This window comes from Brachypodium distachyon, chromosome 1 (assembly GCF_000005505.3).
Source record: "Brachypodium distachyon strain Bd21 chromosome 1, Brachypodium_distachyon_v3.0, whole genome shotgun sequence".
In the NCBI taxonomy this organism is placed as follows: Eukaryota; Viridiplantae; Streptophyta; class Magnoliopsida; order Poales; family Poaceae; genus Brachypodium; species Brachypodium distachyon.
Genome location: NC_016131.3, coordinates 74,897,627 through 74,912,809, shown reverse-complemented (window position 1 = coordinate 74,912,809; position 15,183 = coordinate 74,897,627). Strand labels below are relative to the sequence as shown.

The 15,183-nt window shown below is 50.8% G+C and overlaps 1 pseudogene; it reads left to right on the top strand.

The window, feature by feature from the left end:
* The first annotated feature begins 3,575 nt into the window (after positions 1–3,575).
* On the top strand, positions 3,576–14,744 carry LOC100844340 (annotated as a pseudogene).
* Positions 14,745–15,183: the final 439 nt, after the last annotated feature.

Below are 15,183 nucleotides of genomic sequence, written 5' to 3'. Positions count from 1 at the left end.
CTGAAGCGCAAGCTATCGGAGACGAAGTTATCAGCCTCCTCGAAGCCAAGTTCATTCTGGAAATAAAACAAGCTACCTGGGTCGCAAACCCCGTCCTTGTCCTGAAAAAGAACACTACGGTCCTGCGCATGTGTGTCGACTTCACGCCGCTCAACAAGCACTGCCCGAAGGACCACTTTCCACTGCCTCGAATCGACCAGATCGTCAACTCGACTGCGGGTTATGAGCGCCTGTCTTTTCTTGATGCCTACTCAGGCTACAACCAGATTCGACTCAAGGTTGAAGACGAGGAGAAGACCGCATTCATTACACCCTACGGTGTCTTATGCTACATGACAATGCCTTTTAGCCTCAAGAACATAGGTGCCACTTATCAGCGCTGCATGCAGACCTGCCTCCAGTCGCAGATCGGCAAAAACGTCCAGGTGTATATTGATGACATAGTCATCAAAACCAAGAAGGAGGCCACGCTCCTCGACGATATCCGAGAAACGTTCGACAACCTGGACAAGTACCGGATCAAGTTGAACCCAGCAAAGTGCGCCTTTGGGGTACCCGCCGGCCAGCTCCTCGGGTGCTTCCTTTCAGCCAGAGGCATTGAGGCTAACCCAACAAAAATCAGAGCAGTACTGACCATGGGGGAGCCGACCAAAGGTCACGAGGTTCAACAACTCACGGGACGCCTCGCAGCGCTGAGTCGTTTCATCAGCAAGCTAGGAGAAAAAGCTTTGCCCTTCTACCAGCTCCTGAAGAAGAAGAAAGAGGATTTCACCTGGACACCCGAAGCTAGCGCCGCCTTTGCGAACATGAAACTCTTACTTTCGACTTCACCGATCCTCGTGGCGCCTCAAGAAGACGAGCCGCTATTGCTCTACATCGCTGCCACCACCCAGGTAGTCAGCTCGGCTCTCGTCGTCGAGCGAGCTGAGGAAGGGAGGACCCATGGTGTCCAACGCCCGGTTTACTACCTTAGTGAGGTTCTCTCTCCAACAAAGCAACACTACCCCCACTACCAGAAGCTGGCATACGGTGTCTTCATGACAGCACGGAAACTAAGACACTATTTCTAGGAGCACCCGATCGTGGTGGTCAGCGAGGCTCCACTCGCCAACATCTTGAGTAACCCGGAGGCGACGGGCTGAGTCGCCGAGTGGGGAATCGAGCTCTCTCCACGCAACTTAACTTTCGAAAGTAGGAAAGTAATCAAATCACAAGTACTCCCTGATTTCATTGCCGAGTGGAAAGAGGAGAAGAAGAAGAAGAAGCAACAGCTTAGCGAGGATGATGAGCTCACAGATGAAGAAGAGGAGATGGACAGTGATGCGGTGCCGGATGACCTCGACCTCAAAGTCGCACAGCTTGCTGACGGCGTGTTTGACGAAAAGTGCCAGAGGAACAGGGAGCTCTTCATCCAGACGCTTTCCAGCTTCTCTGCTGCACAGCCCTCCTGTTGAAGGAGGTGTTTCCCAGGACCGGAACTTCCGGTGTACTTCCGGTGGTGCGGAACTTCCACCCAACCTCCGCCTCACCTCTGTGACGCTACTGGAACTTCGCGTGAATACTGCGGAGTTTGTCCCGGAACAAGCCCGGAACTTTCGGGGGTCCGGAACTTCCGGCGCAAACCCAGAACTTCCGGGGTCCCCGATACGGATCTGTTTTGACCTAATCTTCCTGTTATATATACCCCTTGTGGCCGCTGTTTTGGGGACGAGTTGCTTTTGTAGAATCTCCCCGGCGTTGTGTAAACACTCCCCATATAGTGAAGTTTCACTGCCTGGCGCCCGTGGTTTTTCCTTCTCATTGTTTGAGAGGGTTTTCCACGTTAAATCCGTGTGTCCTTGTGCTGTGATTTCTTCTTCGTTCTTCGTTCTTGCTTGTCGCGTTCATAACAAGTGGTATCAGAGCCCCAGGTTCCACCTAGGGTTTGCGACATGTCTACCTTGAAGTTCGATCTGCCGCAGCTGGACTACACCACACGATTCTCGTTGTGGCAAGTGAAGATGTGGGCGATTCTCGCCCAAACTTCAGATCTGGATGAGACGCTTGATTCCTTCGGCAAGAAGGATGAAAAGGAGTGGACTGCCGAAGAGAAACGCAAAGATCGTAAGGCTTTGTCTTTGATTCAACTTCATCTATCCAATAATATTTTGCAGGAAGTGTTGGAGGAGAAATCCGCAACAGCCCTGTTGCTGAAACTGGAATCGATCTGCATGTCTAAAGATCTAACCAGTAAGATGCATGTAAAGATGAAGTTGTTCACCCATAAGCTGCAAGAAGGTGGTTCGGTAATATCTTATATAACTATTTTTCGAAAGATAGTTTCTGACTTGCAAGCTTTGAAGGTTAAGTATGATGATAAGGATTTACCTATCTTACTCTTATGCTCGTTGCCTAGTTCCTATTCAAATTTCCGCGATTCAATTCTTTATAGCCATGACTCTCTAACCCTTAATGAGGTTTTGAAAGCACTTAGACAGAAAGAAAAGATGAAGTCTATGGTGCAGACCGATGGGTCGTCGTCAAAGGCAGAAGCTCTGCAGGTTCGTGGCAGGACCGAGCAGAGGAATAACAACTATGGGAACCGAGATAAGAGCCGGGACGGAAAAGCTCGTTCAAAGTCCCGAGGAAAAGATAAGTTTTGCAGATATTGTAAGAAAAATAATCATGTCATTGAAGATTGTTATAAACTGCGGAACAAGGAGAAAAGGAACGGTACCTACAAACCGAAAGATAAGTCCGATGGTACTGGTAAGGCCGTTGTCGTTTCCACCGACAACTCTGAGGGTGAATGCCTCGTTGTTCTTGCTTCTTGTATTTCCCGTGATGATGAATGGATTCTTGATACAGCATGTTCCTTTCATATTTGTTGTAACAAGGATTGGTTCAGTTCTTATGAGTCTGTGCAGACTGGAGATTTTGTGCGTGTGGGCAATGACAATCCTTGTCATATTGTTGGCGTTGGGTCCGTACAGATCAAGACCCATGATGGCATGACACGCACGTTGAAAGAGGTGAAGCACATACCAAGCATGGCAAGAAATTTGATCTCACTTAGTACCATGGACTGTGACGAGTACAAGTACGCCGGTGGGCGTAGACTTTTGAAGGTATCTAGAGGTTCTCTTATTCACATGATAGGTGATATGAATTCTGCCAAATTATATGTTCTTAGAGGTAGCACTTTGCCTGGTTTTGCTGCTGCCGTTACACCTAATGATTCTGATGATTGTGCAAAAACGAATCTGTGGCATATGCGTCTTGGGCATATGAGTGAACATGGGATGGCAGAGTTGGTCAAGAGAGAGCTCATCGATGGCTGCAACTTGAGTAAGCTTGAGTTTTGTGAGCACAGCGTTTATGGTAAGCACAAGAGGGTTAAATTCGTTTCTTCCATTCATACCACCAAAGGCATATTAGATTATGTGCATGCTGATGTTTGGGGACCCTCCCGTAAGACCTCTATTGGTGGTGCTAATTACATGCCTACCATTATTGATGATTACTCAAGAAAAGTTTGGTCTTATTTTATGAAACACAAGTCTGATGTTTTTGGTGCTTTTAAGAAGTGGAAAGCTATGGTAGAAAAGCAAACTGAAAGGAAGGTGAAAATTTTGCGTACTGATAATGGTGGTGAATTTATTTCTGATGACTTTGAGGAGTTTTGCAGCAATGATGGTGTGGTTAGGCACTACGCGGTTGCCCGTACTCCACAGCAAAATGGCGTGGCGGAACGCATGAATAGAACCATCATATCCAGGACACGTTGCATGTTGTCCAATGCAGGTTTGGGCAGGTGTTTTTGGGCTAAGGCAGCTTTCACCGCATGCTACCTCATAAACAGGTCACCTTCTATTCCACTTGACAAGAAAACTCCCATTGAGGTATGGTCTAGTAAACCTGCTGATTATTCACAGTTGAGAGTTTTCGGTTGCACCGCTTATGCTCACGTTGATAATGGAAAGCTAGAGCCTAGAGCTATTAAGTGCATTTTTCTTGGCTATGGTTCTGGAGTTAAAGCTTTCAGGTTGTGGAATCCTGAAACTAAAAAGATTTTGCTGAGCAGGAATGTTGTCTTTAATAAAAAAGTTATGTATCATGATACTTTGTCCACTGATGCCTCTCGCATTGAAGAGGAGAGACTTAAAGTGCAGGTGGAGCACGTTGATGAAATTGTTGACAACAATGATGCTCAGGTTGATCATGGTAATGATGATGGGAACAATGATGACAATAATGATGATATTGTTCCATCCTCATCACCTGTTTTGCAGCAACACAAATGGTCTATTGCAGCTGACCGTCCAAAGAGGAATAAACGTCCTCGCCCATGTTTGATTGAAGAGTGTGATCTTGTTTATTATGCTTTGAGTTGTGCAGAACAGGTGGAGCCTGATAGTGAACCGGCCACATATAATGAAGCTGTTGTTTCCGGCGACCGTGTGAAGTGGTTGTCTGCCATGCAAGAGGAGATGCAATCACTTGAGAAGAATGGCACATGGGATGTTGTGCCCTTGCCTAAACAAAAGAAGGCCATTCGCTGCAAGTGGATCTTCAAGAGAAAGGAGGGTTTGTCTCCTAATAAGCCTATGAGGTTTAAGGCAAGGTTAGTGGCAAAAGGTTTCAGTCAAATACCAGGTATTGATTACAATGATGTGTTCTCTCTAGTGGTAAAGCATAGTTCCAACCGTACTTTCTTTGGTATTGTTGCTATGCATGATCTTGAGCTTGAGCAGTTAGATGTGAAGACTGCATTTTTGCATGGAGAGCTTGAGGAAGAAATATACATGGACCAGCCTGAAGGGTTCATAGTTCCTGACAAAGAGGAGTTTGTTTGCAAGTTGAAAAGGTCCCTTTATAGTTTGAAGCAATCTCCTAGACAATGGTATAAAAGGTTTGATTCATTTATGATCTCACGTGGCTTTAGTAGATCTCAGTATGACAGTTGTGTCCACATTAAATTTGTTGATGGATCACCTGTATACTTGCTGTTATATGTTGATGATATGTTAATTGCTGCCAAGATGTCGCACCAGTGGCACCTGGGGTACCACAATTGCGCGACACGTGGGCCCCGTCTCCGGGTTCCCGAGAGGATTTCGTCCCGGGCAGCAGCCACGAGCAGTCCGGCAAGCTACTAGCCCGGAAGGGCTAGCGGGGCTTCGGGGAATATTCCCGCTTGGACACCTCCCGGGAAACCGCTTGCCGGGAGGGGGTTCCCGAGCGTGTCGGGCCTGGGTGCCTCTCGGGAACCACTTGCCGGGAGGAGGGATCCCGGGCGCGGGCTCCCGCCGCGAGGGTGGGGCCCAGCGGTCAGGTGCGTAGTCTCACAGGGTGAAGAGTGAGGCGCACGGCGCATTAAATGAGCCGACAGGAGGGGCGTTACCTGTCCAAATCAGGTGAACAGTGGCTGTCCAATCCTACCTTTAGGGTTTTAGACCCCTAGCAGCGGAGGTGGCGTCCATGCATGCCACCAGCTCACCGAGGGGGAGTTGTATGTCTCCCTGGTCGATACTTGTAATGCATGCACCGCGGCACCTGTGGTATCCCCTTCAGTATAAAAGGAGGACCCCGCCGACGGTCAAAGGGTTCGACGGTTGGATGGTTCCACGGTTCCACAATCTGACGGGTAGACGGATTCACACTTAGCTATTAGCAGTACCCTAAGGCAGTAGAGGGCACTGAGCCAAAACAAGAACGCCCGGGGATCCTCCCCCCGGCAACGTGTAATCACTTGATCTATAGTCAATACCAGTTCAGACAAGCAGGATGTAGAGTTTTACACCTCCCGGTGGCCCGAACCTGGGTAAAAACGTGTGTGCATGTGTTCTTAGCTTGCATGCATCCGGTGTACACTACTTCGCAGGTTGCGTAGGCCATCGGCCACGCCGGCGATCGCCAGGGCGATCCCCGACGCCCCTACCGAACCTAAAAAGGGGGCGTGACCACACGCCCCCGGTGTCGGAGCCCCGTGCGACGACACAAGAGCATGAAAGTAATCACTACTTTGAAGGCACAACTAAGTAGTGAATTTGAGATGAAGGATCTTGGTGCTGCTAAGAAAATCTTAGGTATGGAAATTAAAAAGGACAGAAAATCTAGGTTGCTATTTCTTAGTCAACAATGTTATATTGAGAAAGTACTTCATCGTTTTAATATGCATGATGCAAAGTGTGTTAGTACTCCTATTGCTTCTCATTTCAAGTTGTCAGCGTTCCAATGTCCTACTTCTGATGAAGATATTAAGTATATGTTATGAGTTTGGTCAGTCGTTACATGGCTAATCCTGGTAAAGAACATTGGAAAACTGTTCAGTGTATTTTCAGGTACCTCCGTGGCACATCCAATGCTTGCTTGAAGTTTGGCAAGACTGATGAGGGACTCGCTGGCTATGTGGATTCAGATTTTGCTGCCGACTTGGATAAGAGGAGATCTCTCACAGGATATGTGTTCACGGTAGGTGGATGTGCTATGAGTTGGAAGGCAACACTGCAACCAGTTGTTGCTCAATCTACAACCGAAGCAGAATATATGGCTATTGCTTGTTAGGATAATCTTGAGTTTGAGTCTAGCTAGGCGCATGTCTTTGTGTCCTAATCAGATTAGGAGTGTGTCTATGCGTGAGTTAGTGTTCGTGTGCATGTGTGGTTCATCGTGGGTCTCTGTGTTCGAGTACGATTAGTAGTCCGTGTGGTGTTAGACCTCTTGTCCTAGTCGTGCTTGAGTCATGTAGCTAGCTTGGTTCTGTGTATATATATACAGACCAAGGCAGCACCTTGTAATCAGATCGTGGATTTGAGAGAAAGAAATAAAGAGAAAATAGAGAGCACGATACGTGCCCTTGGCCAAATAATAATGTGATCGTTTGTGCGTCTGCGTCTTCATGTGATTGATCTTTGGGCAAACCCAACATTGGTTGAAGGGTTTATATGCTGAACTTTGTCAAGATGTTTTTTGCATTAACCTGTTTTGTGACAGTCAAAGTGCCATTTACCTTACTAAGGATCAGATGCTCCATGAGAAAACCAAGCACATTGATTCAAGTACCATTTTGTTCGCGACATTGTTGCACAAGGTAAATTGAAAGTATGCAAGATCAGCACTCATGATAATCCTGCTGATATGATGACAAAGCCTGTTCCTATTGCTAAGTTTGAGCTATGCTCAAGTTTACTTGGTATAACTGTTTAGCCCCTAGTGACTGTTGGCGCCGAAAGTGTTTTCTTTGTTGTTTTAGGAGTTGTTGCTGTTTATGCTACAAAGAGGAATTTGCTATAAGAAGGAATTTGTCTCAAGGTGGAGTTTGTTGAAGTTGTGATCCAAATTCTCAAGGAGGTGTTTCCCAGGACCGGAAATTCTGGTGGGGCGGAACTTCCGCCCAACCTCCGCCTCACCTCTGTGACGCTACTGGAACTTCGCGCGAAGACTGCGGAGTTTGTCCCGGAACAAGCCTGGAACTTTCGGGGGTCCGGAACTTCCGGGGTCCCCAATACGGATCTGTTTTGACCTAATCTTCCTATTATATATACTCCTTGTGGCCGCCGTTTTGGGGACGAGTTGCTTTTGTAGAATTTCCCCGGCGTTGTGTAAACACTCCCCATATAGTGAAGTTTCGCTGGCTGGCGCCCGTGGTTTTTTCCTCTCGTTGTTTGAGAGGGTTTTCCACGTTAAATCCGTGTGTCCTTGTGCTGTAATTTCTTCTTCGTTCTTCGTTCTTGATTGTTGCGTTCATAACACCTCCAACAGGAGCAAAGAGGTGTCCCTGAACAGGAACATCGTCCAGGCTCGTACCGCCGAGGAGGTGCTCGCGCTCACAGACGAGGTCATAGCAGCTGTCGCCAAAGGTCTCAGCCCGTCACCACTCACGCCGCTCAACATCGCCACTGCTCTCCACCGCATTGCCAAGAACATGTCGCCCTGAGATAAAAAAAACCCGAGAGAACGAAAGGGCAAGAGCACGAGAGTATTTTGGTGCTGCGTGCAACTTAGCAGCTTTTCTGTCTTCCTTTTTATTCATTGAGAGTATACAAACATGTCCAGGCAACGTGCTCCACTACTGACCACGTCCATCCCCATGATCCGAGCCTCGCGCTGGACGATCTAGACTAAGTCAGGGCGCACAAAACGCAACCACTGACGAGCTGAAAAATAGCAACTAAACTCTGAACTGAAACTAGCCTAAAATACGGTGTCAGACATGACACTTATGAAAATTCAGAAAACACTTCTTCAGAGGCAGCTAGACAGGGTTTAAGACCACAATCTCCCCCTCAACCCTGGCTCACTGATTTGACATCGACGATCCCCACCTTGCTGCGCAACTCCAGGAAACGTACACGCCCAAGTGGCTTTGTCAGAAGATCAGCTCTCTGTTCACCTGTCCTGATGAACTCCACGGCAACTGTTCCTTTCTTGACACAATCTCGAATAAAATGGTATCGGAGATCAATATGCTTACTGTGATCATGGAGTACGGGATTCTTGCAGAGTGAGATTGCTGACTTATTGTCGATGAAGATCGTGGTTGGAACAACATCCTTGTTCAACAGCTCACCGAGGAGACGAGCGAGCCAAACGCCCTGGCACGCAGCTGTTGCTGCTGCGATGTACTCTGCCTCGCACGACGATGTGGCGACAACCTTTTGCTTCTGGGACTGCCAGCTGACGGGGCTGTCGCCGAGGAAGAACAGCACTCCCGACGTGCTCTTCCTGGAGTCCACATCACCGGCATGATCTGAATCGCTGAAGCCTTTCAGTGTCTCGCCGTCGCCGCGGCGGTACACACACCCATGCGTGAGTGCGCTAGCAATGTAGCGGAGCAGGTGCTTGACAGCCGCGAGGTGATCTCCATGAAGCGACTCAGGAACCCGACGGCGAACGAAATATCCGCGCGGGTGTGAACCAGGTACCGGAGGCTGCCGATGACGCTTCTGTAGAAAGTTGCATCCACCGCTGCCTCCTTACTCTCCTTGCTGAGGCGACACCTTGTCTCCATTGGCGCGTGCACAGAGTTGCAATCTGCCATGCCAGCTTTCTCGAGGAGCTTAGCGGCGTAGGCTGATTGCGTGATCGTGGTGCACCGCGTCCCCTGCTTGACCTCCAGCCCGAGGTAGTACCGCAGCAACCCGAGGTCGCTCATGCTGAACATTTGCTTCATTTCTTCCTTGAAACTGAGCACCTCCTGTTTCCGAGCGCCGGTGATGACAAGATCATCGACGTAGAATCCGACGATCAGCAGCTCGTGATCCGTTCCCCTCGTGTACACGCCGTGCTCGGTGGCACTTCGAGTGAAGCCGAGAGAGACGAGGCTGGCGTCCAGCTTGGAGTTCCACGCGCGCGGTGCCTGCCGCAGGCCATACAACGCCTTGTGCAGTTTGTACACGTCCCGTTCACGGCCGTCGGCAAGGAAGCCCGGTGGCTGGGTCACGTAGACCACCTCCTTCAGCTCGCCGTTGAGGAAGGCGGACTTCACGTCCATGTGATGCACCTCCCAGCCGTGATGTGCAGCCAGTGCAAGGATGAGCCGCACGGACTCCAGCCTGGCCACCGGCGCGAAAACCTCGTCGAAGTCCACGCCGGCGCGCTGTACATATCCCTTTGCCACGAGCCGGGCCTTGTGCTTCACCACGTTCCCGTGCTCGTCCTTCTTCAATTTGTACACCCATTTGAGTCCGATCGCTCGCTGGCCTGCAGGGAGAGGGGTGAGTGTCCAAGTGTTGTTGTCGTCGATCGATTGCAGCTCGTCGAGCATGGCGTGCCGCCAGCAGTCCTCACGCTCTGCCTCAGCGAATGATGACGGCTCCTCTCCTTCCAGAAGATGCAGGGCCTCGTCATCACTGTGTTCTTCCACCAGCACCGGGCGCTCTGCAAGTCGTGGAGGTGATGAAGGTGTGTCGAGGATGTCGGTGACGCGGCGGACGCGGTGTGGCGCAGTGACGCTGTCGTCAGCATCGAGCTACCCTGACCACGTCGTTGGTGGCGACATGAACTCCACAGGTTTGCTGATGGAGTGAGGCGTGGGCGTCGCGGGCGATGATGCTCCCCCGTGAACTGGAACGCTGGGCTCCGGCGATGCGCTGGCAGCAGGAACCGAGGCCTGCTTGTTGCTCGTGGAGGTCCGTGTCTCGTACACAGGGTACTCCACGGTGAACGTACTGCTCGCCGACGGCTCCCCTGGCGCCTCCCAATTCCAGCACTCGTCCTCGTCAAACACGACGTCGCACGACACGTGCACGCGCTTGGATGCAGGGTCGTACATCCTGTAGGCCTTCGAACCTGTATCATAGCCAATGAACACCATGGGTGAGCTCCGATCGGCGAGCTTCTGCTGGTTTGGCGGTGTTGTCTTGACATGGCCGACGCAGCCGAACACGCGCAGAAAGCGCACGTTAGGCTTCACTCCATGCCACCCCTCGTACGGGGTCTTGCCGTCGACGCTCCGTGTGAATGAGCGGTTGAGGATGAAAGCAGCCGTCAGCACTGCCTCTCCCCAGAAGGTGTTCGGCATCCGCTTGGCCTTGAGCATGCTGCGTGCCATGCCCAAGAGCGTCTGGTTCCTGCGCTCCACGACGCCGTTCTGCTGCGGCGTGTACGGGGCGGTGAGGTGGCGCTGAACCCCTGTCTCCGCGCAGTGCTCGTAGAAGGTCACTGATGTGAACTCGCCGCCGCGATCAGTACGCAGGACGCGGAGCTTGTGGCCGCACTCGTTCTCCGTCGTGGCCTGGAACTTGACGATGGCGCGTGCAGCTTGGTCCTTGGTGGCGAGGAGCTCCACCCACATGTACCTACTCCGATCATCGATCAGAACAAGCACGTAGCGGCGTCCTCCAGGTGTCGGTGGAGTGATGGGCTCGCACAGGTCGCCGTGCACCAATTCGAGCGGCTCTGCCGCTCGGAATTTCGCCTTCTGAGGGAAGGGTAGGCGTCGCTGCTTGCCTGCGAGGCATGCCTCGCAAAGTTCGTCCGCGTGCTCGATGTGGGGCAGTCCACGCACGAGCTCGCCGCGCACCATCCGTTGAATGCCGTCGAAGTGCAGATGGCCGAGCCGCGCATGCCAGCGCCAGGCATCGGACATATGCCCCACGGCAAGGCACACAGGGCGGCTGGGGTGAACGACAGCTTGTACAGGCAGTTAGCGGATCGCTTTACCTTGAGGATGAGGCGCTGGCGATGGTCGTGGACGGTGAGCGTGCCGCGGCGGATGTGGATGTCATACCAACCCTCATCCAGCTGCCCAAGGCTCACCACGCTGCTCTTCAGCGCCGGGATGTAGAACACCTCCGTGAACGCGCGATGATCTCTCCCGTCAACGGAGAAGACGACGGTGCCCCGTCCGTGGATGTCAACCACAGATCCATCAGCGAAGCGCACTTTGCCCGCTACTGACCGGTCCAGCTCCGCGAATGCATCGAGCGAGCCGGTCATGTGATTTGTTGCGCCGGTGTCGAGGAACCAGGTCTCCCTTGCGTGCTCGTCGCCGAGAGATGGCATGACAACAGCTCTCTGCTCGTTGAGGAAGACCTGGCCGCGGTTGCACACAGCGGTTTCCGGTTCTACGACCGGCGTGGGCGTGGCGTTGACGGCGACAGGCTCGACGCGCTCGTACACCTCCTCGACGCAGGCCATCATCAGGCCTGGCCCGTCGTCCTCTTCCTCTGCTTGGGCGAGGTTCGCGGCAGCCGCCGCTGCCTTGTCGCGTTGCCTTTTGCGGCACTCGCGTGCCCAATGTCCTTTCTTGTTGCAGTAGCGGCATCTCTCTCTGTCGCCGTCGTTGTTCTGGCCGCGTGGTGGAGACGCAGGTCGCCGGGCTGGCGCGCCCTTGCGGTTGTCGTTGGCGCGCACGTTGCCGCGGGCGTCCCCTCTGCCGCTCGAGCTGCCGCCCGTGGCGCCTCCACGGGGCTGGCGCTTCCTGGCCTCCCACTGTTCCTCGGTGAGGAGCAGCTGGTTGCCGCTGCTGCCTTGATCGCTGTCCAAGCGCTCCTCCACGGCACGCAGGTGGCCAGTGACCTCCTCAAGCGTGAGCACGGACGGATCGAGAAGGGTCTAGATCGAAAAAGCGATCTGCACGAAACGAGATGGGACAACAGAAAGAAACTTTCTGACGACCTTTTCTTCCTCAACGGTGCCGTGATCTCCGAGGGAACGAAGTGCGGCGGCGATGTTGGAGAGGCGCATGGCGAACTCGTCGATCCTCTCGCCGTCCTTGAAGGAGACGGTCTCGAACTCCGTGCGCAGCCGCCGCACGCGTGAGTCGTGCACGCGGTCGTTGCCCTGGTGCGCCATCCGGATCGCCTCCCACGCCGCCTTGGCCGTCCCCTTGCCAATGAGCATGCAATGCATCTCCGACGGGGTGGAGCGGAGCAGCGCGGCGAGCGCCTGCTTGTCGTCCTTGCGGGAGACCGTGTCGTCCTCGATGGCCTCCCAGAGTGACGCCGCTTGGAGGTTCACCTCCATGACCATGGCCCAGTTGGTGTAGCCGCCGCGCGTGAGCATCGGGAAGGAGAGGTGAGTGCCGCTCCCGCCGCCGGTCTCGCGCACCACTTCGCGCTGAACCACGATCTCTCCGCCACCACGCCGAACTCTGCTACGTCCGCGGCTTGGTGAGCGCCGTCGCTGCTCAGGCGGCGGTGTCACGGACAGTCGCTGCAGGGTGTTGCCGGTGTGCTGACCGGCAGACATGATGAAGCCTGGCTCTGATGCCAATTGTCGCCCTGAGATAAAAAAAAAAAACCCGAGAGAACGAGAGAGAGATCGAAAGGGCAAGAGCACGAGAGTATTTTGGTGCTGCGCGCAACTTAGCAGCTTTTCTGTCTTTCTTCCTTTTTATTCATCGAGAGTATACAAACATGTCCAGGCAACGTGCTCCACTACTGACCACGTCCATCCCCATGATCCGAGCCTCGCGCTGGACGATCTAGACTAAGTCAGGGCGCACAAAACGCAACCACTGACGAGCTGAAAAATAGCAACTAAACTCTGAACTGAAACTAGCCTAAAATACGGTGTCAGACATGACACTTATGAAAATTCAGAAAACACTTCTTCAGAGGCAGCTAGACAGGGTTTAAGACCACAGAACATGGAGACGGTGTCCATGACACAGACGCACTGACTCGCCTTTGCACGGCAAAGGGACATGTCCATGCTTGTGGGGCTGGCAATGCTGTCCCTCCCGGAATGCTCGCCGCAGGGTGTGTCTAACATTTCCTGGGCCTTGTCCAAGATTGGGGGTGACTTGCTCTACTTGCCGGAGATGGATAGGATTGCTAAGGTGGCCATCTCCAAGGTTGATGATTTCAACGCACAGAATGTTGCCAATGTTGCCGGAGCATTTGCTTCCATGCGCCAATCAGCACCACCCCTTTTCTTAGCGTTGGCCCAGAGAGCAGCACAGCTAGCATACACCTTCAAGGAGCAAGAGCTTGCTCAATTCTTGTGGGGATGTGCTTCTCTTAATGAATGCCCCTATCCTTTGCTTGATGCACTTGATGCTGCCTTTCAGGATGGCCTTGTGTGAGACATGCGGCAGACCTCACCCAAAGAGGCTTCAAGTGGAGAAGATGTTAGCAATGCTCATGCGCTCAGCTTTAGCCGAGATCAGCTTGGCAATATTGCTTGGTCCTATGCTGTCCTTGGGCAAATCGACCGCCAGTTCTTCTCACATATCTGGAAAACTCTGAAGCAATATGAAGAGCAACGAGTCTCGGATCAGTACAGAGAAGATATAATGTTCGCATCACAGGTTTATCTTGCAAATCAGTCTGTAAAGCTTGAGTACCCACATCTTGATTTTGCCTTAAGAGGCGATCTTGAAGAGAAAATAACAAAAGCGGGGAAGAGCAAACGGTTCAATCAGAAGACAACTTCCTCGTTTCAAAAGGAGGTTGGTCGTCTTCTATATATTACTGGGCATGAGTGGATTAGAGAATATACAGTAGATGGTTATACTCTTGATGCGGTGCTAGTTGATGAGAAGGCTGCACTTGAGATTGATGGAACAACACACTTCTCAAGGAATTTAGGTATGGTCTATTGATGTGCCATTTATGAAAGAGTAACAGGCTGTCCATTTTCTTGTTTTCCTACTTGAGGAAGTCTCAAAGGAGAAACTAATGCAGATGTGTACTTCTTTTGCAGGCACACCATTAGGCCACACAGCACTTAAAAGGCGTTAAATAACCACTGCTGGATGGAAGTTGGTTTCCCTGTCCCATCAAGAGGCAAGTCAAGCAGTAGGAGAGTAACCATCAGTAAATATTCTAAATTCATTGTTTAATCTGTTGATGGTTCACAATTTTCTTAGTACTCGTGAGTGATATTTCCAGAGTTACATATGCCAGTATGAAATCGACATGCACCCATTATAAATTGATATCTAAAGCCATTTGCTCGAATGCACCATGCATTTGTTTTCTCATGTACTTTCTCTACCATTCAAGGTTATCTATTCTCATACGAGCTTTTGAAAAAAAAAATACTTGTTCAGTTGTTCTACACTTTGAACTTTCAGGATATTTGACATGCCTCGTCTTTATCATTAGTTTTTTTTAGTCCCTTGAATAGGTGAAAAATATTTGTTTCAAGACTTTGAATGATAAGATATTAAGGATTTGTTTTCCTTGACAATAACAGTGGGAGGAGCTTCAAGGAGAGTCTGAGCAAATGGAGTATCTGAGGAGAATTTTAGGCATTGATGCAGAATAAGTTCAACAGAATAGCTTATCAGATGGAGCTTAAATTGTGCCAGTTTTCTTGTTCTGATAACTGCTACAAAATAAATGTTCATTTTAGTTGGTCTTGAACAGAAGCACATATGTTTTCTGTTCAATTTGCAAGGTGAATTACATGTTTTTTTGCTTCGCCCATATGCATGTGCTCTGTCCGGAATTGCAGCACTCATCTTCTAGACTTGCTCACAACTTTTTGTGATACAGTCATGCAGTCCTTGTGAGGTTCAAAAAGGTATGATGATAGACCCCTTTCTCTACCACCTTTTAAATTTCCGAACTGCCCTTTCTATGTTTTCTCATCCAGTCATCCTGAAATAAAACCAGATGTCTACTCCGATTTTTCTCTTTGTTGAAGCGAATGTTCTTTGTGTTTTCCCATCATTATTTTGTTATGAATTTTCTTCAAAATGATCATAGTATCGGATCCAGTTATGATAATTTTAATCAAGTTTCAAGG